General features: G+C 38.4%; 1 protein-coding gene and 1 pseudogene across 1 annotated transcript in view; one reads left to right on the forward strand and one right to left on the reverse strand.

The window, feature by feature from the left end:
• The window catches only part of Pgm2l1 (phosphoglucomutase 2 like 1), a 152,843-nt gene that overhangs the window by 3,637 nt on the left and 126,681 nt on the right, over positions 1–22,525 (forward strand). The gene's annotated exons all lie outside the window — the stretch shown is intronic.
• The window catches only part of LOC111817117, a 24,221-nt pseudogene continuing 4,361 nt past the window's right edge, over positions 2,666–22,525 (reverse strand).

The raw sequence follows: 22,525 nt of genomic DNA on the forward strand, positions 1-22,525 counted from the left end.
AGAAAAAGAAACAAAGTTGTACAATAAACCTCATGTTGAATATGGACTTATTTTTCTTTGATTTTTAAGATCCTGTCACTTGACTCCTATTGCTCATCTCCTCACTTTCTTTAGAATGAGTTCTGTCCTGGAAGAGAACTAAAACCTCATAAAAACAGACTCCTGTGGAACTGGACTTCCTTCTGATAGGTTGGAGTGCCTATTTGGGCCATCTAGGAAGTGGACACCACAATGGAATAAAAAATGCATGAAGTGTACTGAGGGCCTATGAAGGATAAGGACATGAGATAGCCAGGGTAGGCTGAAAAGACTCCAATTGTGATGCAGGTCTGACATGAGTTTTAAAAGAGGGAGGGAGGAAGGAAGGAAGGAAGGAAGGAAGGAAGGAAGGAAGGAAGGAAGGAAGGAAGGAAGGAAGGAAGAAAGGATGGATTTGGTAAGTCTCATACTCTCAACCAGACGCTCATCAGTCTCAACCAGGCTGACATGGACCAGAGATGGCCCACTGAAGGGTACTGTGTCATGCAAGAACAACCTGGCTTTCAATGGTGCAGTTCTCATTCAGTGGCAGGGAGAGAGCGTGGGCTGGGGACTCACTACTATGGCTCAGGCCTCAAACTCCTGGTGTTCCTTCTGCCTCAGCTTCCCAAGTACTGGGATTACAGTACCACCATGCCCAACTATAGGGATCAGGGTTAGGATGAACATGACAATATATATCCCAGATATTATTAGATTTTGCTGCAGCTAGAATCCAACACATACCCTCCTCCATGGGTATCCCCTCTGCAGGATCTGAGCAGGATACCTCCCATAGCTGTCACATTGCACATACACACACTGTGAATTCTGAAAGCAGGCATAATTGAAACTCAAGATGAAGCCCATTGAGCATATTTATTATAAACATTTATTGAATATATAAGATGTATCACAGAAGGCACTGAAGTAGACCTTTCTCTTTGGTGAAATAAAACTTTAAAAAAGGGCTAATCTGGGAAGGTTTCAGGCAAACAGGAGTTTTTTTTTTCCTTATCAATTTTTATTTTATTGGTTATGGCTATAAGTGACATTTTTCTACATAAAAACAAACTCCACAATATCACATATAGAGTGCAAACATCATATATTTATTCATATACCCTTGATTTTGCTTAAACTGCCATTGAGAAATTTAAATAATTGCTCAATTCTAAAAAATGAAATGCTAGAATTTCTCGGGAAAAAGACACTCAATTTCTTTGGTTTCTAGAACTTCCACTTGTCAATGTTGATATATTCCCCACCCAATTAGCCATCTACTTCAGTTTCAATCTAAAAATAAATGACACTCTAGAGTGTTTTTCAAGTATTTAAAAAATTTGCTCTTTAAGGTAAAAAGCGAGCATATAAATAGGAACATCATGTAAGGATAGACAGCACCACACTACACAGTCCTCTTAGAATAACTTCTAGAATGTATTCATTCTGGCTTTAAGATATGATGGGAACAAGTTACCTTTTAAATGCCTATAAACTTAGAAGAGAGAAGAAGCAAGCTAGATGTCAGATATCACTAAGCATGAATTTGTGCAAAATTGCTCTTCTCTGGAAATATATAAGCCTGGCAGTAAATGATTGTACATTAAAACTTTGTGGAGTGAATACTAGGGATTGAAGTCAGGGTCTTCCCACTGAACTATATTCCCAGCCCTTTTTATTTTACTTATTTCTTATTTTTTATTGTTTGGATTTTTTAGGAAAGGATCTACAGGGTGTTCAGTGTCTCACTACTAGATTGGACTCATTGTGATCCACCTGTTTACAGCCTCCCAAGAGCTGGGATTACAGCCTCGTGCCACCATGCTCAGTCTCGCCCTTTTTATTTTGAGACAGGATCTCACTAAGTTGCCTAGGTAAGGCTCAAACCTGGGATCCTCCTGCCTCAGCACAGTATTGAGATTCCAGCAACATGTTAGTGGCTGGCTATTAAGACATTTTATAGCATTAAAAAATATTACAAAAAAATCTGACTGACTCCATTAGCATGAAGGATCTGCTGATATTTAAATATGGTACCAGTTTTATAAAAGCAGTGTTCAGAAACCCACTTGATGTTCTGCTGTAGAATTAGCATTTTTCTTTTTACTAACAAAGAATAACGTTGAAATCTGATGACTACATAAATGAGTTGCTTGTTCTGGACCATGAAGCGGTACTGACTAACTGTAACAGTATTAACTATCCTTACTCTGCCCTCAACTCAGTTGCTGTTAAAATTTTTGCCCCACCATATTCCTTACTTCCCATCTCACTCTATAACTACCTTAGGGCTGTTCCTAACTCAAAATTTGTTTTTTATTTTCTCCAAAGATCCATGACATCAAAAGCACTGGAAAGAACCCACATTCCTGTCCCCTGAGGCATCACTGCCCTGTTGAAAGGGTTTACAATCTATATGCACCTAGCATAGGTGATATTTTATTGAAAGGGTAAACTCACTTGAAAGGATAAGTCCACTGTCAGAAACAGGTTTTGGAGGGGAAAGGCACAGAAGAACATTGGAGGTGAAAGGAAAATGGCTACAGAATGAGGCGAAGCCAGCCTCAAGTGGCCCAGTCCTGCTAGTGGCCAGTGTTGGCTTCTCCAAAGAGAAGGACAAGTGCCACTATCCCAAGGCCAACTTTCACACTTGAACCATGAGAAGCAGCAAAGCAGTGATGGGCAAACGCAAAGCCAGGGGCAGCACTGCACATGCTTCAGGAGCTGGGTATCCCCTTTTCCTCAGTGACTCTAGGACTCAAAAGTAAAATTTTCCTCATATCTGCTCTTCCCTGAAGAACTACTGTCTGGCATCGCAGGACTGATTTGACTCTGGTCCCCCCAGGGCAGAGTAGTTCCTCTTCTCGGTGCTTGGAAAGGTAGCCAGCAAGCTGGGATTTGCCTCTCTGGTCCCCCCAGGGCGGAGTGGTTCCTCTTCTCGGTGCTTGGAAAGGTAGCCAGCAAGCTGGGGGGTGTGGTTTTCTGGGACTTTTCCATCTGCAAGTCCTCCCCAGCATCTGCAAGGAGTCCTGTGGTGCCCGGCGGGGCAGCACTGGCCACTGTGTGAGTCACCAGCTTGCAGTCAAGGCCCAAATTTGACAGAAATCTTCATCCAACCCATCAGGACATTGTCACACTTCAGCACATGTCAGGGTGATGTCAATGCAGCAGCCATCATCACAGAAGTGGTAGTGTGAGCAAATGTTCATGTATCCTCCTGGCAGGTAGGGCCTGGGATACACTGTCACCGACATATTGTCTGAGCTACTCTGACCTGCAGTGTCTGTCTTAGTCAGCTGCAAGGTGTATGTTCCTTCTTGCAGGTGTGACAGTTTTAGGGTTCCTGGCTGAGGCAGCCATGGCCACCTCCTTCCTGACCCCTGTACAGAATGGACTGTCCCTGCTGAGCTCTGGGCCAGTCTCTCCTAGTCCTTGACTTTCCTCCTGTCCAGGAGAGTTTTTATGATCATTATGTCAACAATAGTCATGTCTTGGGGGCTGGAGAAATAGCTCAGTGGAATAAGTGCTTCCCTGGCAAGCTCAAGGGCTTGAGTTCAATCCCCAGTTCCACAAAAAAAAAAAAAAAAAAAAAAGGCATGTCTTAATAGCCTCTGTTATATATTAACACTGTGAAGCTTAGTAAGAAAGATGATCCTTAGGGAGCTCAAAGCAAGTTTGCAATAATATATCCCTTGCCCTTGAGGAGCTCAGAGCAGACTTTTAAAGACTTTCCATGCCTATCACTGGATGCTCCAAGGAAGTGGAAACCTTTTAGTAGAACTGACCTAGAGGTTACCAGAGGGACCTTGAAACTGATCTGGCAGCCAATTGGGTGGTGCAAGGGCACGCTCCACCCCCAGGACCCTGACAGCCAAGATTCAGAATTTATTGAGAGGCAGGCCCAACACCTGTCACAGCTCTTGGATGAGATTCAAAATTCAAAATAGAGAATGAAAGAGGAAGGAATTGGAAAAGAGGGATTTGTAGTAAGAAGAGGTAAAACAGCAGGCTCTTTAGGATCATGCCAAGATTCATCCTAATCTAATCAGCTGGACAAAAAGAAAGTGCCGGTAGTAGAAGGAATATTGGGTATCTAATACTGCCTGGCTGACCTTTGCCACTCGGTGCCCCTCTGTGCCTTAGTCCTTGGCTCTAATCTGCAGAGGTAAGTCAGGCTTCATAAAGTTCTTCCCTTTGAACAGTCTAGAATATTAACAGCTTCCTTAAAATCATCTTGGAAGAACCTGAAGAGAGGCATGGAAAAGAAGAGGAATATATTAAAGAGAATTTCCTGTGAGTCCATGAATAAGATATCCTAACACAGAATAACATATTTAGCATAACATAAGAACCTAACAATGTAATTTAACATATGTTATGATAAGCAGTAAAGCCTGGGAATGAGAGGACCAGAAACATTTTTAAAGTAGAGCTAATTTTATGAACAAGACGCCCAGGGCATCGAAATATGACTCTGTTCTATCTTTATATAGGGATGCGATTGGTTGGAGAAGGAAAACAGCTCCAACTGTCAGCTGGTTCTAAAATATCTGAGATTCACATACATTTTATCAACACATAAAACTGAAACGTGACTAAAGCAAACTATGCTTGTGCCTTACTGAACCTTCCTCATTTTCCCTTGTAAAACAATCCTTTTGTACTCCCTATTTAAATCTGCTACTTATTTGTGTGTGTGTGTGTGTGTGTGTGTGTGTGTGTGTGTGTGTGTGTGTTTCTACTTATTTGTGGTTTTTCTTCCCCCTTCCAGGCCCAATATTTTAGAATTCTAAGTTTAACAACAGTACATGCTCCTTTTTTTTAAACTGCTTCCATCAAACTAAGAACATGCCACAGATTAAAAAACAAAACCAAATAAAAACCAAATGCCTGCAGTCAAGGGAATGACGTAATTAGCAGCCAATCACAAAGAGGCTATACAATCTTCAGCCCTTAAGACACTTTCCGTCCAGGCAAGGCCTTGCCAGAGGATCAGGTTTTTTCCTTTTTGAAATAAGCATCACTGAGGGATAGAGGCCCCGAAGCACAAACTCTTAACCTAGTCCCTGGTAGATAAAAAGGTCTATGGATATTAAATTACCTGTAGGGATAGAGTGCTCTGGGCTTCACAGGAGACCTGACTAAAGACAAAGGAGAAAGGATTGTGGTGTCAGTGTGGACATCAGAGTAGCCACAGGAGGGCTGTGCTGTTTCAATAAATAATGGCACTTGTGGCAGCTGACCCAGTTCTGAAGCAGGCCTGGGTGCCTATAGGTAGGCCACCTGCTAACTCTGTGCTGTCACAGTAGATGCTACAGATTTATAATTTTTAAAGACAATTTTCTTTTTTTTATTTGTTTTTTTCTTCTCTCTTTTTTATTTGAAAGAGGAAAAAAATAACAAAAACAAATAAGAACAAAAACAGAAACAAAGCAGCATAAAACAATACAAATGGAATTCCAAAAGAAGAATAGACAATTAACAATTGTTGTTATATGCCATTAGCATCAAATTTGTTGCTCAGACTTCTCTTTGCATACCTGAGGCTGCCTGCGGTGGCTCTGCAGCTGTCATCATGGCACAGAATGAATATAGTGAATTATACCGGAAATGCTATGGATTGCCATGAGAAAAAGAGAAAGAAGGAAAGTCAAGAGGCTCATGCACATTCAAAGAAGGAAAAAAAACAAAACAAAACAAACAAACAAAAAAAAACCTATTGGCCTGAAGGCTAAGCTCTACCACAAACAGTGCCATGTGGAGAAAATACAAATGAAGATTATCAAGATGCATGAAAAGAGAAACACCAAACAAAAGAATGATGAAAAGACTCCACAAGGAGCAGAACCTGCCTACCTGCTGGACAGAGAAGGATGGTCTCGTGCAAAAGTACTTTCCAACATGATTAAACAAAAATGAAAAGAAAAGGTGGGCAAATGGGAAGTTCCTCTGCCCAAAGTTCATGCCCAAGGAGAAATGGAAGTGTTAAAAGTTATTGAACTGGAAAGAGAAAAAAGAAGGCATGGAAGAGGATGGTTACTAAAGTCTGCTTTGTTGGAGTGGCTTTACAAGAAAAACACTTAAATATGAAAGATTCATTAGGCCAATGCGCTTACATTTTAAGAAGGCCCACGTAACACATCCTGAACTGAAAGCCACCTTTTGCCTGCCAATACTTGGTGTGAAAAAGAATCCTTCATCATCACTGTATACAACTTTGGGCGTTATTACCAAAGGAACAGTGACTGAGGTGAACGTGAGTGAGTTGGGCCTTGTGACACAAGGAGGCAAGGTTATTTGGGATAAATATGTCCAGGTAACCAACAATGTTCACCATTTCTGAAAATGATGGATGCATCAATGCAGTCTTACTAGTTTGACAAATGTTTCATACAATGAATTCTTACACTTATTGAAGACTACAGACCAATCAGGAAAACCATAACTTGAATACTGCTGAAAAACTCTCATGACTACATTCATCAGGAAAACTGTTTATGTAAAAACATTAAAATGGCCCAGTTTTACAAGTTGGTCTTTGATTAGGGATCTGCTAAGGGCTTATGTGTTAGTGAGACTGAATCATTTGAAAAAGTAAGCATAAGTCTTTGCATTAAAGAGCAGGTACTCAGCAACACAGGTCTCTCATTCCTAAAAGGCCACCAGTATTTAAGGTCAGTGCAGGGGTGGGAGGCGAGGCGATAGCTCAGTAGAATAAGTGCTTGCCTGGCAAGTGTAGGGTCCTGAGTTTAATCCCTGGTACAGCAGAAAGAAAGAAAGAAGGAAAGAAAGAAAGAAAGAAAGAAAGAAAGAAAGAAAGAAAGAAAGAAAGAAAGAAAGAAAGAAAGAAAAAAAGAAAGAAAGAAAGAAAGAAGGTGTAAACTTAATTTAGGGGTCTAGGGCTAGGAAATCTGCTGAAGCTATTCTACCTCATCTTTTATCATTAGTCCTAAAAAAAAAGTAACGTTTAAGTTTAGTCTCAATATAGTGTACTTATAATACTTTAAGAATGGCATTAGAAATTAATTAATTTATTTATTTATTTATTTATTTTTGGCAGAACTGGGGGTTGAACTCAGGCCTTTGTGCTTACCAGGGAAGCACTTATTCTACTGAGCCATCTCACAGGCCCTAGAAGTTTGTTTATATAATTCCAACTTAGTTGCACTGATGTCCTGAAAAAAATTTTATTTGCAGTTAAATAATATAAGAAGGTTATATGTTAGGCATGCATCTCAAGTTTTGTGATCTTGTGACCTGAATTAAATGATCATGGCTTGAAAAAAAAATTTGTTGCTCAGATTACCAGATAGGGGCATGCAAGATTGATCAAACAATTAAACATTAACTCTTCCTTTTAGTATACCTTAATTTTTTTCCTTGTCCATTTTACTTTTTATTTTTTAATTCATTTTAAAGAGAGTATAATAATAACAGATGACATTAGAGAGAGTACATATTTAAAAGAACAAGATGAAAGATATTCAACCATAGTTGTTATACTGCATATTGCTGTCCTCAGTGCAGTTACTTAGGTTACAGATATTAGCATATAGTCAAAGTAAAAAACTTAAACATTAACTACTGTTTTCAAAAAAGTCATATAAATTAGTAGTACAATAATCTTAGCTATTCTGTGTATATGCTTACATGATTTTCCCCCTTCCTTTTTTTCTCTTTTCTCCTTTCCTTCATCTCCATTGTTCATTCCTTATGTTCAGCTTCTTTCTGTTTTACCATTTCTGTTGTACCTTTCAGATTCTATTCTTTCAGGTTCACACACTAGGGCGTCAATAAGATTTCACACACCTGGGTCTGATTTGTTTCACTTAGGAGTATAGCCTCTAGTTGCATCCACTTAGGCAACCTGCTAACTCTCTGCTATCACAGCAGATACAACAGATTTATAATTTTATATTAAAAGCCTCAAGTTTATCTTTCTTTACAGCTTAGTACTCCATTGTATAAAAATGTCACACTTTTTTTATCCTTTCCTCAGGTGATGGTCATTTGGGTTGTTTCCAAGATTTAGCTATGATAAATTGTGCTGCTATAAACATGGGTGCACATATATCACTGTAATATGATGTTTTTGGTTCTTTTGGAAAAATACCCAGAAAGGGAATAGCTGGGTTGAACAGGACTTCTAATCTTAGCTTTTTGAAAAGTCTTCACACTGATTTCCATAGTGGCTATACCACTCTGCACTCCCACCAACAGTAGAGAAGGGCTCCTTTCCCCCCACCCAGCCTCTCCAGCATGATTCTTTTATGATAGCCATTCTTTCTGGAGTGAGATGGTATCTAAGTGTCATTTTAATTTGCATTTCTCGAATGACCAGTGTTGTGGAACATTTCTTCATGTATTTATTTGCCACTTGTATTTCTTCCTTTGAGAAGTATATATTCATCTCAGATGCCCATTTTTGGATTGGGTCTTTGAATTTTGGGGGTCTGATTTGTTTTAGTTCTTTACATATTCTAGATGGCCTTTTTCTGTTTTTTATATTAATTTATTTAGAAAGAAATAGCATTGAGACAGTTTCAAAACAGGTTAGTAGGACAGTTATAATAATTAATACATTGCATATTATTGTATTTGTAGTGGTTATTCATAGTACAAGATGCAGATATGATATCTTGTATAAACACTATTAGTACAAATCTTTCTTCTCATTGAACTAAGATAAAGTAGCTGTATATCTATCCTATTTTGTATATACAGATATATACATTTTTTCGCTACAAAATGGTCCTTCATTTATATCCCCCTTTTTTGTTTACTTTTGTCAGAGATGGGTATTCCATTGCCATCCAATTATTGTAGGTACATGAATTCAGCAAAGTAATCCAATATGGTCCAGTAGTCCATAATTATAGTGGGTCATCTGCAGGACTGGCAATGTCAGAAGTTGTTGACTTGAGCCTTTTACAGTGGTTTTACTTTTTATACCTCATTTATATACTTTTCTGCTGGATGGTTAAGACTAAGATAAAGCAAGACCTATATAACAAAAAAATGTAACTTTTGTATCTGACAAGATCAGGCAAATCGCCTCAGGATTTACCCTGAAACCCTATACCACAGGGTGTAGATCTTTTGTCAGTGTCAGCCATGTGGATGAGTCATGGCCATTGCTTGACCAATTTGCTCTTTGTGAAAGCCTGAGAGAATATTTTCTCTCCATGTGACTCTCTTTAGGCACACTCTACATCATCGATCACTTTACTTTGTGGCCCCACAATCTCTTTGATCTGAAAATTTGGGAAAACACTGAGTTACAGGATGTCACAGTACAGGCTCTCTTATGTCCTTAGTCCTCACTGACCTTGAAGGGCTAGGGCCAAAATGTTGGCTGTCCTTGTAGCCCTTCTTTTTCTCTAAGTTTTTGGTCTGTAAACTTAAGTTGTTAACCCTCCAGCAAAGAAGCTTAATGATATTATTACCCTGTAACATAGACAATGGAGCTTAACCTCACTATCTGTCTGAATATCAAACAGAAGGCCTTTTTCTGAGTGACTGTTGATGAAGAGATTTTTTTCCCAATTTGTGGGTTGTTTAAAGACAATTTTCTATCAGTTGCTACTGAACAGTTTTGAAGAGAACTTTTAAAATTATAATTATTCACAGAAAGGTGATATAAGGATTGGCAGTAACCTTTCTGAGGACCCTTCTCTAATTCTTTTTTTTTTTTTTTTGTACAGTGTCTCACTACACAGCTCGGACTTGTAGCGATCCTCCTGTTTTAAGCTTTCCCAGTGCTGGGATTATAGGCATGTGCAACCACGCCCGGGCTCCATTGCTGGCTCTGTGCACCCCGGGGTAGAGCCTATGTGGCATGCAGTACTGGGATTCAAACCCCAGTCCCTGTGCTTTCCTAACCAGGCATTTAGTCTGCTGAGCTATCTCGCTGGCCCTTTCTAATTCTTTTATCAGGTTTAGTGCCACTCCTATCTTCTTACGAGTCCTTCTACCATGAAATCTATGACAATTTATTCTAACTGCATGCTCATTAGTCTATAGGACTATTACAGTATCATCTTTGGATGGGCAGAGTCTGTTTGTTCAGCACTGTATCCTGAGTCCTGAAATAGCACGTAGCCCTAGCACAGGTTTAATAGTAATTGTTGACTGAATAAGCAACATATTCCAAGCTACCTCAAAGCTTCTTCCTGCCCAATGAATAGAAAGCTTGGCACTGTGGAAAGATTATTAGCCATGTCCTGGATTCAAGACCATGTACTTCCTATTATGTGACATTGGGCAAATATTCTTGAGAGCTTGTTTGGAGGTTCTAGCAGGGGAGCATGGCTACTTGTATACACTTGAATGAGGAAAAGAGCCCTCATCCACCTAGGATGGTCATCTTCTTTGAGTGCACAGCTTCAAAAGGGATCACATGGAGAGGTGAGGGAGAAAGGGAACACCCACCTAGCCAACCAGATCAGCCAACTTGACTCTGGCGATCAGTAGTGGGGTGGCAGATGTTACAGTGAGATCACCCTCACCTGCTTGAACAAGTATTTCTGATGTAAATGAGAAATTCCTGCCCTGACTACCTCAAAGGGTCAGTAAGGAACAATTCAAAAATACCACCTGGAAAACTGCAAAAATACTTAAGTAAGAGAGAAGTAAGGGGCTGTTCCATAGAAGCGAAACTGTAGGCAGCCACCCCTAGCAGAGAACTAAGGATTTCTGAGTTAAGCAATTCTTACTAAGGTTCTAGGGATAGAAACCCCCAGAAGTCAAAAGATAAATTTGTTGCTTCACACAAAGAAGGGCAAAGTTGTAGCTATAAATACACACAAATAATGTTACAAGATAGATTGTTATTCTTGGTCTGCTTTCCTTCCCACTCTCTCACCACCACCACCCCATTACTCCTTCTATTCTCTGGGTGTCATGACCCCTAAGCCTTAAGTACTACAGGTGGGGCTTTTGGAAGTTGAACAGATTTATAGTGATTTGTTAGGAAGCTGGATCTGTTTGGAAGAGGTGGGTCACTGATATCACAGCCTGGCTCTACCCCTTCCCTACTCATTCTCTCTCTCTCTCTCTCTCTCTCTCTCTCTCTCTCTCTCTCTCTCTCTCCCCCACTGTCATGCTATATAAGTGTTTCTCCTCTGCCATGTCCTTCTACCAGGTGTTCTTCCTTGGAACCAGGGGATTATGTATGGGCTGAAACCTCCACAAATTGTGAACCAAAATAAACCTTTCTGCCCTACAGTTGCAGGTAACAAGTATTGTGTCTCAGCAATGAAAAAAGTAACTAAAGACACTTGTGTCAATCTATCAACCATCAACCATCAATTTCACAGCAGAAGACATAGGTATTAGCAGCTCCTGCCTCCATCTCCAAATTCTGCCATCTGAGAGGGATTGAACTCCTCTTGCCTTTACTTCCAATTGGGAAAATGTCTCTTTGCCCTGACTTGAAGTAACATTTCTACTCCTGTTATGGTTTGTGTCTAGTTGTCCCCTCAAAGTTTCATGTAGTCATTGGGGTAGCTTCTAGAGTTTTTGATTAGTTCATGATCCAATGCTGGGATTATGGGTGTGAGTGCTACAACTACCCTGGGGTGGGTAATCTGCATACAATATACGGATGGGAGAGAGGCTTACTAGCCACCACAGACAAGGCTCCTCCCTTTCCTCTTTGTTGTCTTCTGCCACCATAAACAGCTGCCTTCTGCCATCTGCTGCTCTGCCTGATAGCCAGCTGAGTATGGACTGAGCCCTACCTGTGAGCTAAATAAACCTTTCTTTCCTTAATTTTGGGTGTTGGGTATTTTGTCCAAGCAACAAGAGAAAATGAAGCGAGACAGATAATCCCTATGCCAACAATGAACATATTTATCAACATTTCCTTTGCTGAGATAAAATACACAACAGCCACCAATTAAAGGAGAAGAAGGAATTTGGCTCAAGGCCTCAGAGGATTTAGTCCATGGTTGGCTGGCTCTGAGGCAGAGATATCATGGTAGAAGGGCCTGGTGCTACAAAGCTGCTTACTTCCTGACAGCTGGGAGGTAGAGTGCAGAGGATGAGTGCCAGCAAAAGGTGTACCCTCCAAAGGCTTGTCCACATTGACCCATCTCCTCCACTGGGCCTCACCTGCTTACACATTCAGCTATGAACATCAATGGTGGTAATGCGTAGCGGCAATCATTATGGAAATCAGTACGATGACTGCTCACAGAATTAAAAATACGATCCAATTACATCTCTTCTGGGTATCTCTCAAAATAGTTGAAGATATATTACAGTGATAAGGCATACCCATGTTTATAATAACACAACTCATAACAGCTAAGTGTTGGAAGCAACCTATTTACCTATCAACAGATGAATGGATAAAGAAAATGTGGCATATATACACAATAGAGTACTATTCCTTCACAAAGAAGGACACATTTGAACTATTCATAAGAAAATGAAGTATTTGAGACCATAGTACTGCTGTGGGAAATATGTTTACTTAATTGAGACACTTGCAGAGGCCAGACGCAGAGATTAGCAAGTTTATTGGGAGGGCAGTGGTGGACACCTAGCACATGACTGAGCACCTACCCTGGAGGGCACAGAGTGGGAATAATTACACAGTAATAGTTCTGGGTCTAGGAGGCATGATTTGTTTTCTTCTGATATGATTTAGCACAGCTACAAAAATACTACTATAAAGCATGGGCTTCATTTGTTACAAAGGGACAAAGGTGTTTGACATTTTACATAGAGAACAAAAGGCCTTATGATAAAGCATGAGGTGGTACTGGGTTAGGGAACTTTGACAACATTTACAAGAAACTAACAAGGAAATAGAAACTTAAGCTCTAAGATTGGTGCCTCAATTCTCTTAATGGATAGAGTGATTTGTTCTAATGGTGTTTGTAAATAGGATATCATGTCCGCATCTTGTACAGCAATTAACCACTAGGAAAAATGTAAGCAATGTGTTAATTATTTTTTTAGCATTTATTTATTTATTTATTTAGTGTGTGTGTGTGTGTGGCCAGCTCAGCCCACCAGGGGGCGGGGCTGGCTGGCATGTTGTGCTGGGGGATTGAACCGCGGTCCCTGTGCTTTGCTAAGCTTGTTCCAAGTAGGTGCTTTAGACCACTGAGCCATCTCACCAGCCCCAATGTGTTAATTATTGAAACTGTCCTACCAATTTGATTTGAAACTGTCTCATTGCTATTTGTTTATCAATAAAATTATGGAAAAAAAATAAGATTGGTGCCTCAGTATAACGTAGCATCAGTTTGGTTCTTTTCCCACTTCAGCACTAAATAAAATGAATCAAAGATAAAGGTTAAATAGTACATGTTTTCTATTATATAAAACCCAAGTATAACTTAGGAGTAAAATAAAAGATATGTAGTAGGAAGCATAGAAATAGACTTTGGAGAGATGGGAGTTGGGGTCTGAAGATGTGGAGAGATTGGAAGAGGTGAAGGGAAGAGGAAGTAAAACAGATCAAGATGCAATATGTATATGTACCATTTCCCCGATGAATGTATTTATTATGTATTGCAAACAAACACTAATTTTTAAATAGAAGAAAAATAAACAATTGAAATTTTTACAGCTCTGAGGATTGGGGAAGATGGGAAGGAGAGGAGGGGAAGGTTAAGTAAAAAGGATTAAGATGTGCTATGCATGTGTACCAATATCCCATGATCAATGTACTTATTATTATGTCACATACATATATTTAACTTTTAGAAAGGGAAGAAAAATTTAAAAATCCTTTTGCAACTATTCCTTATCTTTCTAACTAGATTAAAAATACTAAAGAAAGCAAACACCTTGGTACACGTACATGTGATATGCACATATATTTTATTTATTGTATAGTTCTATCATCATAAATTTAATAGAACATAGTTCCTAGACATTTCCCATTGAGTTTTAGATAGACAATAAGCATGAAGCTGCTATGGAATGATGGGAAAGAAAACTAGAGTTAGAATCACAAGATCCATGTTTTTGTGCTGGTTCTGGAGGTATGGGTTGAGAAGCTATTTATTTATTCCTGGAGTGTCTTTGGCATTATGGGAAAAAACTAGAAGATCAAAAGCCCTTGGGCATTCAAGATGAATTATCATCGGCTATGGACCTTAAAGAGTATGTTCATTTTTAATCAAGATACATAGGCCTGATCATTTCCTTCCTTTACTCATTGATGTTCTCTGGTATGGGACAGGGCAAGGAGTGGGGAAATATTTGGAAAATGCTTTTCCAGGAAGAATGACAATAGCTTTAGATTCTGAGATTGTTCAGCAGAATTAACAGCTTTGCACAACAGCAAGGAGGAAGCATCTTTGCAAATATCTCTGTTATTCTGATTACTGGAAGTTATTTTTATAACTCTGAACATAGGAACCATTTTCTCAAAGTAGGGCATTCATTTTCAGTAGACTAGAAAGGGAAATACCCAGATTTATAAAATGTCATAAGCTCTCCACAGCCTACTTCTAAAACCCACTTGGCCAAATTTCTGAATCTTACAATCACTTCCTTCAATACTTTTCTCCTTATCACAGATAAATAATGAAAGTCCTTACATTGCTAGGAATTTGTGTAGTGCCTTTAAAGATAGCACAATAAATGTTTATTATTTGACTATTCTCCAGTTGCAAAGAAGTCTGCTTTTCCTGTAACAATTCACACTAATTGATTTATTTTTGTTTAGCACAGTTAGATTGACTAACTAAAATGACTATACATTTTGGTTCTTTGCCAAGGCAATGGATCAAACCTCTAATTTAATTTAAATCTGACTCCTAGAAGTTCAGAGGGAAGTCTCTGAAGAAAGGGAAGGAAGACAAAACCTTAGGGAGGTTGTTACAACCTAGTGTTTAAGTCAGGTGGCAGCATTTAATTTGTTCCCTGAAGAGCACAATATAATCTCCAGGGATGAGAAAAATGCAATTATGTGTGTAGATAAAGATGCTGTACTGTACATTTAAAAATCTGTTAATAAAGTAGATTTCAGGGCCAGCAAGAGGGCAGCAGACTAAGTGCCTGCTTTGGCAAGCACAGGGACGAGGGTTTGATCTCCGGTCCCACATGCTGTCCTGGTCCCACCCCTGGGGCATGTTGAGCCAGGGAGAGTCTGGGCATGGTGGCACAGGCCTGTAATCCCAGCACTGGGGAGGCTGAAAACAGGAGGATCACCACGAGTTTGAGCTGTGTAGTGAGACCCTATACCAAATACATAAATAAAAAAAATTAAAAAATAAAGTAGATTTCATGTAGCATTCTTAACCAAAATAAAATAAAAGTGAAAAAACACTTATACTTGTGTACCTCTTAATAGGTTACAAAGTGTTTTCTCATCTCCCTGGAGACTCCCAGAAATCTTGTCAGGTGGCCAGATATTATTAATCTTCATTATATAGATGCAAAAGCTTTTGTGGCTTGTGTGTAGATGTCCACCTGCACCTCATTCAGTCATGGAGGATGGACTTTTCAGGGGTGGCTGAATCTAGAGTTTGTGATTAATTCATGGTCCAATGCTGGGATTAATGTTGAGTGTTACACCAGCCCCAGGGTGGGTAGTCTGCCCAATATAAGGCACAGGATGAGGCTGGTCCTTCCCTCTCTTGTTGCTTTTGCTGATTTCCACCATCATGAACAGTTGCCCCTCTGCCATGTGCCACCCTGCCATGGATCCAGTTGATTATGGACTGAAACTTAGAGGAACTGTGAACTAAATAAGCCTTTCTTCCTTTAACTGTCAGGTATTTTGTTTCAGGAACAAAAGAAAAGTAACTAAGACAAGCTAAGGCTGAAATAGCTTATGTCCATGCCCAAAATTACATGGCTTTAGTATCAAGATTTTCCTAGACTAGAAGGAAACTTAATATAAAATGGTTTAGATATGAAATAAATGATTGGTTTATATACCTGAGAAGATATAGAAGATATTGTGACTTTCTTCCCAATATCCATACTTTTTTTGTCTTAATAGCTCCCTTGATTGTTGTTTGTTATCACTCTCCCCCCTACCTCCCAACTTGAGCCCAAGTACTTTCAGAGGTGGTAACAACACCACTGATTTAATGAGCAGAGTTTATGGCTCATGTTTACAGTACTCAGTACAATTTTATTTCCTGACCCAAGTTATTACTTAAAGATAAGCATGTGCCTCTAACTGGGCCAATGAGAAGCAAGAAGAGTTTTGCTCAGGATTTCTGGGTAATAATTTTCTGAGAGAGTCCCTGGGAGAAACTATTTGTATTCTATGAAATGTAAGAGAGTAAATGAACCAGCTGCCTTTTACAACTCTATAGAAAACTAATTTTAAAATGAAGCTGACACTGGATAGCAAACTGGGTCTTTGATGACATCACCAAACTAATAGGTCAACTTATTCTGAAGCACATTGCACTCTGAACTTCAGTTTCCTTAGCCATGAATTACTGTTGTATACTTTAAGGCAAGTAACAGAAAATCCAACTCAAATATTAATGGGCTTCATGTTACTTGCCTGAATACATGGAGTATATAGTTAACAGTAATAAGAAATAATGCTGTAATCTTACAACTCCATGAGGGAACTCATGGAATGGAAGAAAGAGCTGCAGAAACCAGGTCTTTGGAGACTAAAATCTGTGTTTTCATGACACTTCAAACTTGAACTTCTTCATTTATCACTCTTTTTTCTCATTCTTTTCTATTGAAGATATATTTTTTCTACTATTCAGCAAGACATGATCACCTGCCACCTCACTCTATCAGTGAAGGTCCCAACAGGAAAGGGAGGCTTTTCAAATTGAATAATCTAACATGAGTGCAGTAAAGAGACTATTTACAAATACATGACTAAAATTACCAGAAAAGACTGCAGTCCTCCAGGGTAGGAAGAGCCTGGTAGGATGTTTCCACTTCTGAGTTTGAAGAGATGATTGGGGAGCAGTTATTAGAACTAGAGATGATAAGACATCTTTGAGAGGTCATGGAACAAGAAATAAATCAGACTACATTCGAACCTAAGTCTTTTCTTCCTTCTTATTTAGAATAATGTCTTACTTCTTGGATCAGTTATACAAACATGTAAGTAATTCCTTAGTCCTAACCAATATTCTACAGAGTTGTTTTCAGAAGTGTTGATTACAGAGAGGGTTTTTTTTTTTTTTTTTTTTTTTTTTTTTTTTTTTGTAGACCAGGGATTGAACTCAGGTCCCTGCGCTTGCCAGGCAAGCACTATTCCATTGAGCTACCTCCCCAGCCCCAGAGAGGTTTTATTATGAAAATAAGTATCACCATGAGCAGACAGACTATTTAGATCCTACTTGGTTTTCCACTGACCTTGTTAATTTATTAAATTAAATACAAGGTTAGAGCTATTATAAAGCATCCCAGGTCAGTGTAGCAATATTATGATGTATATAATCTACGTTCAAATCTCAAATCTAGATCTTACTACATCTATGAAAGTGAACAAGCCTTTTTTCCCCTCTAAGATTCACCTATAAAGTAAAGAAACAAAAATCTTATAGATTTGTGAGAACTAAATCAGATAATATACACAAAACATCAGCACAAGTCCTACACGTTGTCTAGTATTCAAAGAAGAAATAGAAACTGTACATCTGATGGAATATGAACTATCCAAGAGAATTTGATTCAAGTCTCAAATCAGTTTTTAAAAAAATTGATATTTTATGGATGTCTCATTATCTCTGTTTTCAGCTGAATGCTGAAAAACTTTGAAAATGGTCATAGAAGTCAGATGGGAATTAAAACAGTATCTGCTTCTGGTAAACTGGGTTAGACAACATGAGGTGGACTCCAAAGACCAGCATTAGGGTCTGCATACAGGCAACATCACTGCTTTAGAGTTTATCCAACCTGACATGTGGAAGATCAAGGTGAGTTTCATGCTCCAGTGACCAGGGCAAGGCAGGCAGGCCGCTAGCATTCAAGAGGGAGTAAAGCAAATCCGAACTTAGGCCTTTTAGCTCTTTACCAGAGATTGCATCAGGAATGTACCGTCTATATTAAAAAACAAAACAAAAACAAAAACATCTAAAAGAGCTGGAGCAACTCCTTGAAAAAATCATATACTCAAGCCACAAGGAGAGAAGGACACTGGCTAGAAACAGGCCCAGTGGTAGCAGCAGCAGTGCAACCACGGAGGGATCAAAATAGTCAGGTTAATCTGGATGCATCACTCAGAGCCTCTGCCAATCCTATTGTCTTGAGGATCTCAGGTGTCTGAGCATCTCCTTTACCTAACCCTTGGGAAATTTCTGTATCAGTAGAACTTGCTAACTTTAACATGAATAAGTTTATGCCATGAACTTTGTCAGTCCAGAATTTTCATCGGCCCTAGTGAGCATTTCTAGATTCCTTCAGTGTCTGTTTACCTGATTCTAAAGAACTGAGTAATCATACACAGGGAAAATATGAATTTAGAAAAGAGTCTGGTCATAAAGTTATCTGAAGATCTTGTAAAGAAACCAAAACATAGTGTGTAGGCAACTAAAATAAGCTCCCTATTAGATGCTGAAACTGTATAAGATCATAATAAGTGGTACTGGTGCACAGGTACCTAAATAGGCTAATGGAAAACACCAGAGAGCCCAAAAAATATGCCGGAACTAGGTATAGAATAAAGATGGTATTTCAAATAAATAAAGAGGGATTATTGTGAATTATTGAAACTGTCCTACCAATTTGATTTGAAACTGTCTCATTGCTATTTGTTTATCAATAAAATTATGGGGAAAAAAGAGGGATTATTTAACAAATGATGCTAAAACAATAAGATAACCTCATGAAAATACTCAGTAAGAACTGTTTCCTACCATATTCAAACTTAGATTGAAGATGGATTATAAATCCAAATCTAAAAAGCAAAACTGTAGAATATTTTTTAAGGAAAAATATTTTATCATGTTTGTTGTACAGCAAATATCCCCACAGCTAAGTGGCTTAAAACAACCACCATTTTCTTGGCTCCCGACTGTTTGTAGTCAGCAGTTTGAGCTGGCTATAAATGGGGGGCTGAACTGGATCAACGGGGTGGTGCATATGATGGGGTCATTCATTTGGCCACAGTCATTAGGATCTCCTGCACCAATGTAGTCTAACACGGGCTCACTTACATGACTGGCAGTTGCTACTGGCCTTATCCCAGCAGGCAAGACTTGAAAGTGTTGTGTTTCAAAACACAAGACCCAGTGCCCAAACACTTTCAAATCTCAGTTTATACCACATTGGTTGATGTCCATTTGGTCAAAGCAAGTTAGAGTTCATTCAGCCAGCTCTACTTGGACTATTTTCCACCCACTGAACATTGCAAAAACCTTTTTAAATTATAAAAGATTTAATATAGTGTTATTGTTAACATTTCTCACAATATATTCTATGGAATTTTGCCTTAGAAATATCAGCTTAATATCAGATTAATGAATTTTAATCAAAGACAGAACATGGATCATGTAAGCAAATGCAATTAGGAAAGAAAGCAGATGAGCTATGGGGGAAGAAATAGAAGAACAGATGACCAGGTTGCTGCTCTATCTTGCAAATATTTGTTCATTAACTGTGCAACAAATGTGAATCATCAACACTGACTTAGTAAGTAAAATGAAATCACTTAAATTGATCTAAAATGAAATTTTATATTAAAAATTAAATTTAAATTTTAAACTAAAAATCATTTTCATTTAAAATGAAATCATTTTAAATAGCTCATCACATAGTAAAAATACAATACAAGAAGTTCAACATGCACATCTATTTTGCTTGACTAACTGAAAATGAAGTACTAATAGGTGAAGATGCTTATAAATACAACAGAAATATATCTAATCAATAGCTAAACAAAAATACTGAAGGGTCAAAAATTACTGTCGGTTTTATTGAGAAACAAATAGCAATGAGACAGTTTCAAAACTGAATACTAGCACAGTTTCAATAATTAATACATTGCATATTGTTCTCTTCGTGGTTATTTACTGTACAAGATGCAGACATGATATCCTGTCCTCAAACACTATTAGAACAAATCTCTTTATTCAATGATCCAAGAAAATGCAGTTGTGTACCTATCGTAACTACTTTGAACATACAGATACAAAATAGCTGTTCATTTGTATCCCCCCTTTTGGTTTAGTTTTGTCTGAGAAGGGTATTCCATTGTCATTTAAATATTGCAGGTGCCTGAATTCAGCAAAATATTTCAATATAGTCCGTAATAGTAGTAGGTTTTCTGTAAGACTGGCAATGACAGAAGTTGTTGACTTGGCCAGGGAGATGGCTCAGGGGAACAAATTCTTGCCTGGCAAGTGCAAGGGCTTGAGTTCAAACCCCAGTTCCACCAAAAAAGAAAAAAAAGTGCTGACTTGAGCCTTTTACAGTTCAGCGTATTAATATGGCTTTACTTTTTATACTTCATTTTTATACTTTTCTGCTGAGTGGTTAAGACCAAGATAAAGCAAGACTTCTATAACAAGTAATGTAACTTCTGTACCTAATAAGGTCAGTCAAATCCCCTCAAGATTTACCCTTAAACCCTGTACCTCAGTTTGTATATCATTTGTCAGTGTCAGCCATATGATGAGTCACAGGCAATGCTTGACCAATTTGCTCTCTGTGAAACCCTGAGAGAATGTTTTCTCTCCATGTGACTCTCCTTAGGCACACTCTACATCATCGATCACTTTACTCTGTGGCCCCATAATCTCCTTGATCAGAAAATTTGGGACACAACTGAGTTACAGGATGTTACAGTACAGGTTCTCCTAAGTCCTGAGTTTTCACTGAACTTGAAAGGCTAGGACCAAAATGTTAGCTGTCCTTGCTGCCCTCATTTTTCTCTAATTTTTGGTCTGCAAACTAAGGTTATTAACCCTCCAGAAAAGAAGCTTATTGTTATTACCCTACAACATAGGCTGTTGAGCTTAATCTCATTATCTGTCTGCATATCAAACATCTTAGGCATAACATGGAACAGATATTTTTCATTAAGTATTGATGTGTTAAACTTTAAGTCCCTATAGAATATGAAGAAAAAAATTTAAAAAATAAATAATATTAAAAATAGGAATTAACAGTTACATACTTTTACACAGAAATTAAGAAATCTAACCATATAGAGCATTGTAGCAGGACAGTCCTGTGACATTTTTTTCTTGTCTCTTGTTTTCCTTTATTACCCCACCTTTTTTAAACAAACATTTACTTGAGAGATAGTATGGCAGTAATTGGTATGTCACGACAAAAAGTAAGGATTTAGAAGGCCAGAATGACAGACATTCCAAGCATGACCCTACCATTACACATTGCTATCTTCAGTACAGTTGCTTAGTTTGCAGGTATCAGCATATATAGTTAGTCAGGGTGAGGATCCTACCAATTAGCTGCTAGTTTCAAAAACATGCTGAAGATTTTCAGGATCATTCCTTTACCCATTTATGCACATAAATGTATGGTTTTGCCCCTGTCATTTTTTCTAGCTTTTCTCCTTGCCCTCTCTTCATTGTCTAATTCTCAAGTTCTCTTTCCTTTTAATTGAGCTATAACTATATAGCTATTTTTATTTCTTCTTTTGAGTTCTTATATTAGGGAGACTATACAATATTTACACATGTGGGTCTGGTTTATTTCACTTATGAGTATATCTTCAAGTGGCATCCACTTAAATATAAAAGCTTTGAGTTTATCATTCTTTATAGCTGAGTAATACTCCACTGTATAAAAAGGCCACATCTTTTTCATCCATTCCTCAGGTGATGGGCACCTTGGTTGTTTCTGAGATTTGGCTATGACAAATTGTGCTGCTATAAACATAGATATGCATATATCACTATGATATGACGTTTTCAGTTCCTCTGGGAAAATTCCCAGTAGAGGGATAGCTAGCTTGAATGGGATTTCCAGTACTAGTTTTTTAAGGAATCTCTACACTGATTTCCATAATGGTTGCACCAGTCTACATTTCCACCAGCAGTGGAGAAGGGTTCCTTTTTCCCCACAGCCTCTCCAACATTTGTTGTTGGTTGATTTCTTTATGAGAGCCATTCTTTCTGAGGTGAGATAGTATCTCAGTGTTGTTTTAAATTGCATTTCATGGATGGCTAGTGATGTGGAGCATTTTTTCATATATTTATTTGTTTCTTTAATTTTGTCCTCTGAGAAGTGTGTGTGTGTTCATCTCAGATACTCATTTCTGGATTGAGGTTTTAAATTTTGGGGCCCTAATTTTTTTTAGCTCTTTATAAATATTAGAGAGCAGACCTTTGTCTGAGTACTTATCAATCAAGATTTTTTCCCAATTTGTGGGTTGTCTTTTCACTTTGTTAGTAATTTCTTTTGACGTGGAAAAACTTCTCAATAAGAGCAGGTCCCAGTTGTTAATTCTTTCCAGTATTACCTATGCAATTTGACTTTTGTTCATGAACTCTTTGCCTACCCCTATGTCTTCAAGAGTTCCTCCTACTTTCTCTTCCAGGAGATTTAGTGTTTCTGTTTTAATGTTTAGATCTTTAAT

The sequence above is a fragment of the Octodon degus genome, unplaced genomic scaffold, assembly GCF_000260255.1.
Source record: "Octodon degus isolate 3935 unplaced genomic scaffold, OctDeg1.0 scaffold00049, whole genome shotgun sequence".
Classification (NCBI taxonomy): Eukaryota; Metazoa; Chordata; class Mammalia; order Rodentia; family Octodontidae; genus Octodon; species Octodon degus.